Source organism: Oryx dammah, unplaced genomic scaffold, assembly GCF_014754425.2.
Source record: "Oryx dammah isolate SB20612 unplaced genomic scaffold, SCBI_Odam_1.1 HiC_scaffold_9, whole genome shotgun sequence".
In the NCBI taxonomy this organism is placed as follows: Eukaryota; Metazoa; Chordata; class Mammalia; order Artiodactyla; family Bovidae; genus Oryx; species Oryx dammah.
In genome coordinates this window covers 13179260-13191438 of record NW_024070193.1, presented here as the reverse complement: position 1 = coordinate 13191438, position 12179 = coordinate 13179260, and the positions used below count along the sequence as shown (strand labels likewise).

The window sequence follows — 12179 nt, the reverse complement described above, 5'->3', positions numbered from 1 at the left end:
CAACTCATTTTCCTTTAATCCTATCTGATGTTCTTCTGCCCAGCTTGTGAAGCCAACATGCTGAAGAACGTCGGTTAGATTAATAAAAAAGACACTGTTGACCAAAGATGCCTGCACCAGAGCTCAGAATACGGTCCTATGGGGGAAGAAGGTTTTCTCCCAACCAGCGACCAGAGGGCAAAGCTGTCTGTGGTCCCAATGCACCGGTGTCTCCGGGCACTTCTTCCTTCCCCACAGCACAGCATCAAGCAGAAGCCGAGGAAAAGCTGAAAGATACCCACTCAGGTCAGGAGGCCCAGGGACCCATTCAAGAGTCACCATCTGGCACATGGGTATTTTATTCTCCTCCACTTGACTCAACCCTAGAAACGTCACTAACCTGCTGGGGAGCAGGCGGCAGAGGAGGCTGGACACAAAGAGAGAGCCGGCTCTGCACCTGTCCTGGAGGACCCAGGGGAGAGGCAGCCCCCAGTGGACTTCAGTCCACCAAGACCAGAGCTGCCTCAGGGGTTGGGACACATGCTGTAAGGAATGACTAACTCTGCTCTGGGGTTAGGAGCCGTCATCAAAAGTCGAATAATGGGAGAATCACCCCGACATGTGCATGTCTTTGCCGTGACGCATAATTGTGAACTGCAGCGACCTTCTGGTTTTGGAGACCGGATGGCGTCAGTAGGAAGGCCTTTCCCCTGCAAGCCCTAACCATCTGGCTCCTCCTCTGAAGGATGCCTGGGTTTCAGCTGACAGTGGTGCCTGGAGTGCCATGGGGAGTAGTCTGAGGCCAGCCCAGACTGGAGCGGGACCAGAGAGCTCTGTCAGTGCACCTGCACAGCTGTGGACCCTGCTCGGGGGAGAGACAGGGTGTAAATGACAAGGATGGACGTGGACCTGACTTGATGGGCCCAGAGACCTGAGAAACATCTTTTCTGTGACACCAAAGACCACCCCTTCCCCTCTGTGAGCACCCAGAGGACTGAACCTGCCAGGGTGAGGGGGTCTCAACAGCCATCTCCAGGCACATTGAGGCAAAGGCTTCACATGGGAAGGCAAAATGAGCAGAATTACAGACGATATAATACAACCAGTACTCTCACAGAATAACCCTTTTCTTCCTTAGTCAACTCAAAATAAACCAACTACAAATTTGATTCACTTTTCACAACTCCGTGCAAAAACACAGACACAAACCCAAACAAACCATAAACAAAAACATCACAATCCAATCACAGAAAAACCTTAAACAAAAAGCTCCATCAAGAGACACAGTGGCTGAATACACAGGAGGCTGCTCATACAATTTGCTTCTCCATGACTATTCCATGTCTGACTTCAGCAGAAAGACTAAAAAGTCGTAAGAGTCAGCCAAGTTCATTGTTACACGTTACTCCCACAGGGTCACCCTTTTCTTCAGGAACAGGACAAAGAAAATCATGGTGGGAGACCCTTACAGATATGACCAGGAGTCATCTCTGTGGAATGTTTCTCTGGGTGGTTACTGCCACCACGGACAGAAGCTGAAAGCATCAGAGTGGTTGGGGCCACTGGGTGGACGAGGGTTCTCAGGCCTCAGCGGGGTCCTGGCTCTGCCCTGGGCAGTCCCACCTCTCTCCAGGCTTCTCCAGGTCCTGTCTGTAAAGTGGGAACACTATCTCTATGATCTGGAGGGTCACTTTCCTCTACAACAGTGCAATACTTCATGGTTCTAATATTAATCATGTTGTAAATTCAGCCACTATGTCCAAGAAGAGCAAACTTCTTTTCATGGGCGAAACTCTGTGGCTTTTTACTCTCTGGGGCCATGTCCCATGATGATATCAATAGAATTGCTGCGTGTAAGCTCTGGGAGTTGGTGATGGACAGGAAAGCCTAGTATGCTGCAGTCCATGGGGGCTGCAAAGAGTCAGACACGACTGAGTGACTGAACTGAACTGACTGAAATTCAGTCACTATTTCTAAGAAAAGCAAACTTCTTTTCATGGGTAAAACTCTGTGGCTTTTTACTCTCTGGGGCTATGTCCCATGATGATATCAATAGAATTGCTGTGTTTCACTCTTAAGCTTTTCAAATGATCTGATCCAAACAGGTAACTCACAGCCTGCCCATGGGAAAGGTCGGGGGACATTACTTTGCATTTCTGGTTCCATGTCAACTAGTGAATGAAATGCACAAGCTGCTCCCTAGACTGAGGTTGGGGGTACAGAGATAAGAAGTCAAACTGAACTCTCCAAGCAGAAACAGGCTAACTGTGGGGCATGGTGTCAGGACTGCAGTGAAGGAAAGACTCCTCCTGCTCACCAAGCAGGCTCCATCCTTCAGGTAGGAAGGGACAGTGGTTGAGAGCAGGCCTCTCAGGTTGGCCACGTCTGACTTTACCCCCATATTTGTGACCAAACTTCTCCAAGGCTTCATTTTCTCATCTGTTAAAATGGAGCATACTTTAACTTTACAGGGCTGTGGGCAGAACTATAAGGGAGGAGGTACAGAGTGATCCACAGTGTCAGGCCGTCAGTGAGGCTCCTACATGACGAATCCATCAGCTCAGAAAAGCTTTCCTGGAGCTCCCTGGAAGCAAGGGAACTCTCTCTGGATGGTCCAAGTCCAGGATCACTTCACCCCAGCCACTTCTATAGCCACACAAAGGATTCTCGTGTGAACAGCCTTCCACACATCTGACCCAGCCTCAGCCTGCACTCCCAGTTTGTATCACATTCTCTGCCTTAAGGAGAGTTATTTTAACCTAGCCTGTTGTATTGAGAGCAACTTTTCTGTCATCCCTATTTGACACCTGCAGAGCCACAGAACCCTAATAAATAAATCTGCTCTGGAATCATGCCCCCAGGGGCTCAGGAGGAAGAGAGGAAGGGGCAGGTAGAGGAAGAGAGCAGTGACTCCACCAGAACGTGGTGACCTCATTTGGTCCCGGAAATAGATGTGGATCCAGTCTCTCCAGCCAAGCCTCAGGGCCACGATCTGGCCAGGACCCCGCCAACCTTCCGCCTCTCCCTCCCTGCCATAGGAGTGTTCCCTTTTTCAGAAAGGGCCCAGTGGGCATAACCAAGGAGCTTGTTTGTACATTAAAACATTTCACCCTTCACTTGCACCAGATATTCATTTTTTTTTAACATTCCTAAATTGATATGCACTTCACTTCACTCCACTCAGCCCCAATAGGATCTCATCTACGTTTTAAAAAAATCAAGACAGGAGAATCAGAGACTGTTAGAACTAGAAGGGGCTTCTGAGAGGACATGAACAAATGCTGTGATTTCACAGATGAGAAAACCGACCTGCTTGCCTTGGGACACACAGCTCAGATGTGAGAGGAGAAAGCTCTCCTGAGCCACCCTCACCAGGCAACAACCCTGTGGCTTTGGTACATCCTTAAATACACTGATGTGTGATTCAATATCAGTACGTTGGTATGTGCACTGGTATACACTTAAAACTCCACAAATCAAAACACTCCAAAACCAAGTAAGCCTGTTACCTGCCAGCCATGCTGTGCTGTAGCTGACCCTCATTAACCCCTGGAAACCTGGTGTAGAGCCGGACCACTTCCAGGAGATCAGTCCAGCAAACGGGGAGGGGGGGTTATACAAAAATACAGGTATGCCAGGGACTACTGGGACTTCATAAAAGCCCAAACAGAAAGACTCATAAAAGCCCAAGGAAGTGAACCCATGGACGACTTTATCAGGACACGTGGCCTTCTCTATAACCAGCTGCCTCAGCATCAGGACTGCCCCATTCAGGGTGACCACTCTGTCCCTGTGAGCATTCAGCATTCACTGCTGACAAGTGACTAGGTCTAATTAGGGCTGCAGCAGAGAGACCCCTCAGACAGAATCCAGACCCTCCTGTAGAAGGAGCCAGGGCCATCTGCATGCAGAGAGGCTATCAGTCCTTTTTCCCTCCACATTTCAGGAAATTTTAGAGCTTTGTTGAAGAACTTTTCATTTTTTAAATATAAATTTGAAAGCAATTTTCAATGACTCCAGCTGAAACCAGGTATCAGGACAAGCCTGTGGCCTATGCAGCAGTGCCGACTGGCCCTGCATCTGCCAGGCACTGGGATCTCTAAGGAGAGCCCCAGGGCAGACCCTTGGGCTTTCAGCCTGTGTACGCTGAGAAAGGGCCTCCAGTGGTAGGTCGGCGAGGGGATGGTGCCAGCCAGCAGCCCAGGATACCCTGGACTGTAAGTGAGAATTGCCAGGGCCTCCCGGGCAGCCTGGCTCAGCGCCTGCTCTCCATGGATAGCAGGTCGCACTATTTCTCTTTAGGATCTAATTGTAGGGCCCGGATGTCATCATGGGTGATGCCACATGAAATAAACCAGGAAACATGCTGTTTTTCAGGCCAGCTCAACAGTATCTTCACCACCATGTATACATTCCTTTATCTACCGTCTCTCTGAAGAACAATGCACTTCTTAACCGTATCTGCCTGGTCTGTGGATTCAGAGGGAAATCAATACACAAGTGCATGCGTGCACATGGGCATGGACGTGCGTGCCCAGGAGTCAGAGTGAGTTTGTGTGCGGATCCAGACAGGCAGCCCCCAAACTCTGGCCCCTCCCCCCACTCATAGGCACAGCAAAATCCCAGACCAGCTTCCTGTCTCCAGGACAGATATCAGAGAGGCCTGGTCTCTGTCATTGCCAGGACAAGTCCCCTTTCTTCCCAGGGCTTAGTTATTGCATCTGCAAATGAGCTATTGGTCAGTTTCATTTCTAAAACCCATTTACCTCTGACCTGACTGGACTGCTGTAAAGAGGAAACACCCACAGGTTGTCTGGTTTTACTCCCAGCACCAAGGGGTTTTCCTTGCATGTCCCGCCCCCAGCTCAGCCGAGAGAGCAGGAGGTAAGCAGTCCTGTGAAGTCACAGCCCACCCCTCAGGAGGGTGGCCAGGAGGCTAGCAGTCAGCCTGTAACGACTGGTTCCAAGTCACCCCCAGGCAGAGCACCCTGGGGAGTACAGCAGCACAGGAAGGAGCAGCCCCCGGGAGACCCTGGCGACCCTTGCCGAGTGAGCCCGGAGGCTCGGCAGGCCCCTCCTGGAGGAGGTCACACTGACAGGCCTCGCTCACAGATGTCCGGGGCCTCTAGGAACCTGGTTCCCCTGTTCTCCATGGGACGCACTTTCTTGCACACTCAGGGGTCTCTTCAGCATTTCCCTCTGTGCCCCAGCAGCCTAAAGCGTCTTACTCTTTCCTTTCAAAGGCGGGGGTGGGGGCGGGGGGCGGTCTGGTTAGATAACTGAGCAATGGCAGGATCATAGCTGCCTTCCTTGGGGACAGGGGCTCCACAGCCAAGATCTTGTGTTTTTGTCTCATTTTCATGACAAGCACGAGCAGCGCCATGACGTCCCCTGGAGGAATCTGCCTGTGCTTGCTAGGGGTGACACGCTCAGCCATCACAGGCTAACAGACTCTCGTTGCTGTAAAGAAGCCAGGCTCGTGCTGGAGAATGTGGGTCAAGGCCAGACCAAGGTTTCTCTGTCTAAAGCAAGAATCATGCCCTGCCAGCAACTATTTCTATATGACCAGCAACAGTGGGAGCACAGCATCCCCATGAGGGCTCCCACCCCAGTAGCATCACCAGTAACGCCAGGGGCCTTCTTTTGGGTCTCTAAGTATTTCATTAAATAAAAAAAAAACCTCCACCCCCAACAAAATATAGCAAGTTTTCTGAAAAGTTACACTGCTTCCTAATCCTGCAGATCTCAAGACTAACCTGGAATTCTCAAGAATCCTTGAAAAGTCACAAGGCCCAAGCACCAGCTGAGGAGGGGGGGCACCTACGACCTCAAGGAGGAGGTCTCTCTTCCCCTGGGATAGGAACCACTTATCTGCTCATGTAACTTCTCAGAGTTGGAAGCCTAAGTCAGTCTTTGCAAACTTTTTTCTCACACCATCACAGTATTTCCTGCTTAGTGGAAGCCCATTTTTCCTGCAGAGGCCTTAGAAGGTCCCCATGCCCAGCCTCTTCTTCACAAACCCATTCCCAGCACTGCAGTGGCATGAGTCAGCTGTCTCCAGCCCAGATTCAGGCCCACTCTCAGACAAGTTCCTTCTCTCGGAGCCACCACTTCTCAGAGTGACAAAGGGCTCATATCTGTACCCACTCTCCCTTTCCACTCTGGGGCCTTCCGAGGAGAGTAGGACTCAAATACTCCTTCATTCGGACCCCCAAGACTTTCTCAAGTCCAATTCCCATCACCTCTGTGCTCGGCATTCCCACGAGCGAGCAAACAGGGTACCGTGAACTCTCTGCTCTCCTGGCAGCTGGCATTGTGCCCCCAAGTCTCAATCTTCTCATGGAGGCTCCTCCAAGGTTGTGTGGCCAGGGCTGACCTTGGTGGCAGCAACCACATGTGCACAGGAAAAGCACAGCGATGGCTCAAGCAGGCAAGACACCAGCTGTCTGCATAACTGCCCTGCATGGGGATGGTCCTGATGCCAAACCCAGGGATTCTGATGGCAGACTGTGTTAAGTATTATTTTAGAGGACAGACTGAAACTGTTTCCCACATAAGCCCTTTCCCCATTCCCATTTGTAAAGGCAAGTGCCCCCAAATCATGGCATCCTCTAGAAGTCTATTTTTAACTTCATTCTTGAAACTAGCACTACTAGCTTTAGCCTGGTCCTGGGCAAACCAGCCAGGGACTGCAAGACGCAGAGGCCAACTGAAACGTGTAACCTGGAAAAGAAAAATCAATCAAACAACATCACTGGAATTTCCAAACAGTTTAGATTAAAAAGCATCATTTGGGGGGAAGTGTTTAAAAAGTCTGTCTTCCAGTCTAAGAATATTCATGCAGAATTAAATAAATCTTCTGAGTTGGTTCAGCTGCTTCTTTAAAAGGTACAGTTCAAACAAAGAGGAAACTGCAATGCTGCCTTGGCTAAGACACATATTGAAGGAAAAGACAAGAGGAAAACAGCACAAACAAGTTTCAAGGAAATGAAATGAAAACACAGACATCTCACAAACACACCACCCAGCACATGCACCTCACACCATGCCATGTGGAAAGAACAGGCGTCAGAGGTCTTGGGAGAAGAGTCTCCCGAAGAGGAAGTTCCAGCTCAGCAGTTTACCGTGATCTTTAGCCCTGCGTTGGCGAAAGCAGCAAAATCTCCTTTTCTTCTTATCCTCTTTTAGCAAGTCGGCCACTGTGACCCCTTCAGTGGAACACAGGCAATTTCATTATGCTTCAGTAGAGGGCAGCAACAGCAATGCCAGCAGGCGGGAGGATGCTGAAGGCGGCCCCATCCTCCGGCTCTGACAGGCAAACCCCAAATCTGCCCTCCTCCCACGGAGAAATCTACAGTTCAGGACCTGACCGATCGGCAGTGAGCGTGCACCTTCTGCGGCTAGCATACTATAATGCCCGTCTTCAAAAACCAGTCCATGGACACAGTGTGGGAGGGAGAGGGTGGGACAAATGGAGAGAGGGGAACGGAAACCTACCATTCCCATATGTAAAGCAGCCAGCCAGTGGGGATTTGCCAGTGACACTGGGAGCTCAACCCAGTGCTCTGTGACTACCTAGAGGGTGGGAGACAGGATGGAGGTTCAAGAGAGAGGGGACATATGTATACCTGTGGTTGATTCATGTTGATATATGGCAGAAACCAGCACAACATTGTAAAGCAAATAGTTTGCAAAAAAAAAAAAACCTACCTGTCCTAAATATACAACCAACTAACCCACTCTGGACAAATGTTCCCAAGGTTCAGCTTCCCCTCTAGGAAGGGCATTAGGGAGAGGGCACCTGGGCAGGAGTCTTGGTGCTGACTGGCTCTGTGAGTCCAGCCAGCGTCACCCTATGCAGCAGGACACTTGGGGTTAAAGCAGTGGGTTCTGGAGCTAAACAGGTCTAATCCCAGCCCTCCCGTGGACTGGCTGAATGACTGTGGATGTTCTACCTAACGGTGTGAAACCTTAGTTTCTTCGCTCGTAAGATGTTAATAACGGTTGAACCTGCACTTCAGAGAGTTGCTCTAAGAGGTGAACAGTACATACAGTAAAATATAATGATACAAGCACTGGCCAGGCACAGTCAACCATGAACACTCCCTTGTCTGGGTCTCAAGACAACGATTCCAGGGTCTCCAGCCCCAGACAGCTCTGTGATACAAGGGCTGCTCCAGGCTGGCGAATCTCTGCAAGAGAGGCCACATGCCCCAGGGCAGCGCAAGGGCAGCAGAGGGAATGGTGAATGGACACAGGGCAAGCTTTCACGCACGGCTGGTGGCAGTGGGAAGCGGTGTCACTCGGCATAACGCTCACATTTCTGATAATGGGCCTCCTCTGGGACCCAGAAAAGCCATTCGTGGTCATCGCTCCCACAGGACCCTGGGCACCAGTGGCCACACAGGTGCGGCATTTGGGGGCTAGAGGCGGTGAATGTGCAGACTACGGCAAAATCTCGGTTCAAATCCCGGCTCTGCAGCAGTCATGCGGCCCCGAGAGGCTGCTTTGTCTCTCTGTGCTTCGTTTTCCTCTTCTGACAAGGTCTTGCCACACAGTGGTGTGAGGAGCAACAGACTCGTGTGCCCATAGCCCTGAGAAGAATGTCTGGCACAAAGGAAGCACCTGGTTAATGTGAGCAACGACCTGGTGCTCTTTCATTCAACAAGCAACCGCTGGGAGCTCGGACATGTGACAAAGACCCTGCCAGGTGCCAGCCGCCCCGTGCAGAGCCCCGTTTCTGCCTCCATGGAGCTCCCAGTCCTGCGGCAGAGCAAGCCAGCGATCACGTGAACAAGCATAAAACCACAACTCTGGTAGCTGCTATAGAGCCCACATGCGCTATGGACCATACAGTCCACTGTGGCAGCTTTAAACTGGCCATTTATTGAAAATAGCCAAAATGTTGTTCCAAAACATGGAAGGATATCCACAGAGCACGGTTCAGTGAAAAAAGACAAGTGGCAGGGCCATCTGTGCTGGGAGAGCTAGTGGTGGGGACCAGGGAGGGTGCTGTCTGTGCAAATGCAGATTCTCACGTGCCCAGCTGAGGCCAGAAAGAGCAGGCTCCCTACTGCCAAGCCTGCTTCTAAGGAGAAGATGAGCGAATTATCATGCTCTATACACCTCGGTATTACATGAATTCCTTACAGTGGGCAAATAGCACTTATGTAATCAAAGTATATTAAATACAAACACTGCCCTGAGTCAGAGCTTCACAAACCTGGCTGCCTCATCACAGTGGTGCAGCCATCCCGAAGTCCGTCACCCACCGGCTCCCAAGAGGCCAGCCCCCGGCGGATGATGGCTCCCAGGACCACCCGGGGTTGGGGGGATGTCTCCCATAACCCCAGCCCTGGGCTCCCTGCAGAGAGGGCAGCTGCCCTGAATGTGTGTTTACCCTATGCAGCTCTAACTGCTGCTGTTTGCTTGACAGCTTTTAATTGAATGTTTTCCATTTTGAACTTGCACCCTGAGGTGGTTTAACCGTGATGAAAGCAGTTTTGTAAATCAACATTTGAAGACACAACCTTTTTCAACAGGACCAGCAAATGTCCATGCCTTGTGCTTGCACAGAGCTTTGCCATCTCTGGTTTTCTGCCCACCCCACAAATCAAACACGGCTGTAAAAGGCATCAAAGTGACACATACAGGCGGGAAGTGACAGCTGTGACAACCTTGTGTGCCGAGGGGGCAGCATCCCAGTGGGAGGCAGGCAGGGACAACGCTCACAGCCTCCAAGACTAACCTGATGAAGAAAACACAGGGCTCCCCCCTGCAGTCAGGGCTGGAGTGTCAGGGTGTCCTCCCCTCCCTTCCTCAGGGCATCCTACATCCCCACTGACAGGGATTACTGATCATGCATAGTTCCCTCAGAAAATGCCTTGCTTTTCTGGCCAGAGTTTTAGAATGAGCTTCCTTTAAAAGGATTTCATTATTTTTAATGCTTTTTTTTTTAAGGACTAATCACTGACAATGAGAAGAGTTTAAAATAGAATGTGAGGCTTTCAGATCTTAATGGCCCCAGCAAAACTCCATTGTTCACTCAGAAGCAGCTGCATACATCTAAAAAATCACTTTGAGATTTGGCAGAGTTTCTTAAGGAACTTGAAGCTCAGCAAAAAGTTAAATAAATTATCCTTGAAAATATCCCATATGCTCAGGAACTAACTTCCAAGGGAATCTTGTCCATTCAATTAATTGTGTAACACTAGCTTTCTAACAGCAAATGTAGGGAACAAGCATCAGAAATATCTGTGGACACACAAAGCCAGAGCTACCTGTCACTGTGGTACCAGACAGCCCTAAAGGTAGGGACCCCACTGCCTCTCCTCTGTTTTCTTCCAAGTGTGACACTTGGTATGTTGGCATTCAGGAGTCCCCAACCCTGGTTTCACACTGAAACCTCCAGGGAGCCACATCTGGGTCCCGTCACAGTGAATCGGCATGGGGGCGAGGCATGGCACCGGGATGCAACCCCACTCCCCAGGTGACTGTCACACACAGCTAGAGTTGGGCACCACATGTGCAGACAGTGACATTTAGTAGATCAGAGAGAAACGATAACGTGAGCACATCTCCAAGTGCTTTATTTGACATCTGTTCTCTGACACCAAGGTAGAAACCGTCTTCAAGGGCCAGCAAGCTGGGCTGCTATATCTCAAAAGTGACTGAGTTGACAGATTTGTTTTCTATCAATACTTGAGAACCTTGGAGTTCTTGAACAGTAAGGAATAGGGATGTGGGTCCTAAAAGGTGTCCTCTCTCTGAGTTTGGGTAGGGATCTAGTAGAATGTCCAAAACCAATTTTGTTTCAGGTCAGGTTTTCCTGGAGTTTGATGACAGCAGCAGCAGCAAGTCCTCTGACAGCTGTGGCAACTCCTATCAGTTATGGAACACTTAATCCTCATGACAGCCCTGTCACGAGGCAAATATCTTTCTCCACTTCCAGCAGGAAAGGAAACTGGGGCTCAGTGATGTTGGGTAATGTGCCTAGTGCTCTAGTCACTCAACTCGATTGTGGCCACCTCCAGAGAAGGGGCGTGGCCATGCTCTCCAGGCCCGCCCCTGTTTCCCATGGGCTTGTGACACCTGCTGTTATCAACGGTCCCCTCTGTCTAGGCTGAGCCTCAGCCATCAGGGAGGCCTCTTCTCACACTCTTACTCAATTCCTCCATGTCTGGGGAGAGACCATCCCACTGCACCCCCAACCCAGGTGAAAAAGACACTCAGTGGAGTCAGCATCCCGAGGCGCCACGGGCACAGGCAGGAGCTCCCCCCGCCCTTCCCCAGGGAGGACACAGGGCAGGGCTGGGGTGTGGGGTGAGCCTCACAAGCTCGGGGAGGACATCGGCAGTGCCCACACTTCACGGGCTGCTGACAGGTACAGAGACCAGATTCGGCGTGGGTGGGTGGTAAGCCAGCCGCGGTGAGCGGGCGAGGAGGGCCACAGAGGTGAACCCCTCCTCCCTGTGTTTCTGTGGCAAGAGGGGAACAGCTGCCAGCCACAGAGGCCCCAGTGAAAGCCTGGCAGGGCTGCTCCCCCAGGAAGTCTGGGCCGCGGGGGAATGCACTCGCTGGGAGGGGGCTTGGGGCTCTCTTCTCAAGTCAGGTAAACCTCAGCATGGTTCCCACAGCCTCAGATTTACGTTTCCATTTCCAACCCTGATCAACCGGGGGTCTGGAACTCTGCGGACTGGGGAAATACCAGTCTCCTGGTATAATGTTCTCGCTCCACAGGACACCCCAGTACCCGGCAGATGAGCCCACACAGAGTCGGCGTGCGCCAGAAGGAGCTGCCATTCCAGACCAAGCGTGAAGCCGGTCCCGTGTGCTGACGCAGAGCCTCGCTGCACAGAGCAGAGGCCACGACGCCGACATCCCCGAGACACAGAGCAGCTTTCTGGGGATCGGCGCTCCCATTACACAGTACGTTCTGAGGCTCTGCAACTTTTAAGGGGGCTTTCTTTCCTTGCTTATTAAGAAGTACACTTAGGGGTTCTGAACATGTGTACCACTCTACCTTGTTTATGCCATTTCATTAGTGTGAGAAGCACTCCCCCTCAACCTTCCACAACCAAAGGCTATACTTGTCCCTCGGAGCACAGCGGGGACACAGCCTCTCCCGCAGGGCCTCTCCTATATCCCCCCTCATCCCACATCCCCACGTCCTTCTTGGGCTCCCACGGCAGACTGCGGGC

The 12179-nt window shown here is 51.2% G+C and overlaps 1 protein-coding gene across 13 annotated transcripts in view; it reads right to left on the bottom strand.

The window, feature by feature from the left end:
- The window catches only part of CACNA1D (calcium voltage-gated channel subunit alpha1 D), a 347512-nt gene that overhangs the window by 93719 nt on the left and 241614 nt on the right, over positions 1 to 12179 (bottom strand). The gene's annotated exons all lie outside the window — the stretch shown is intronic.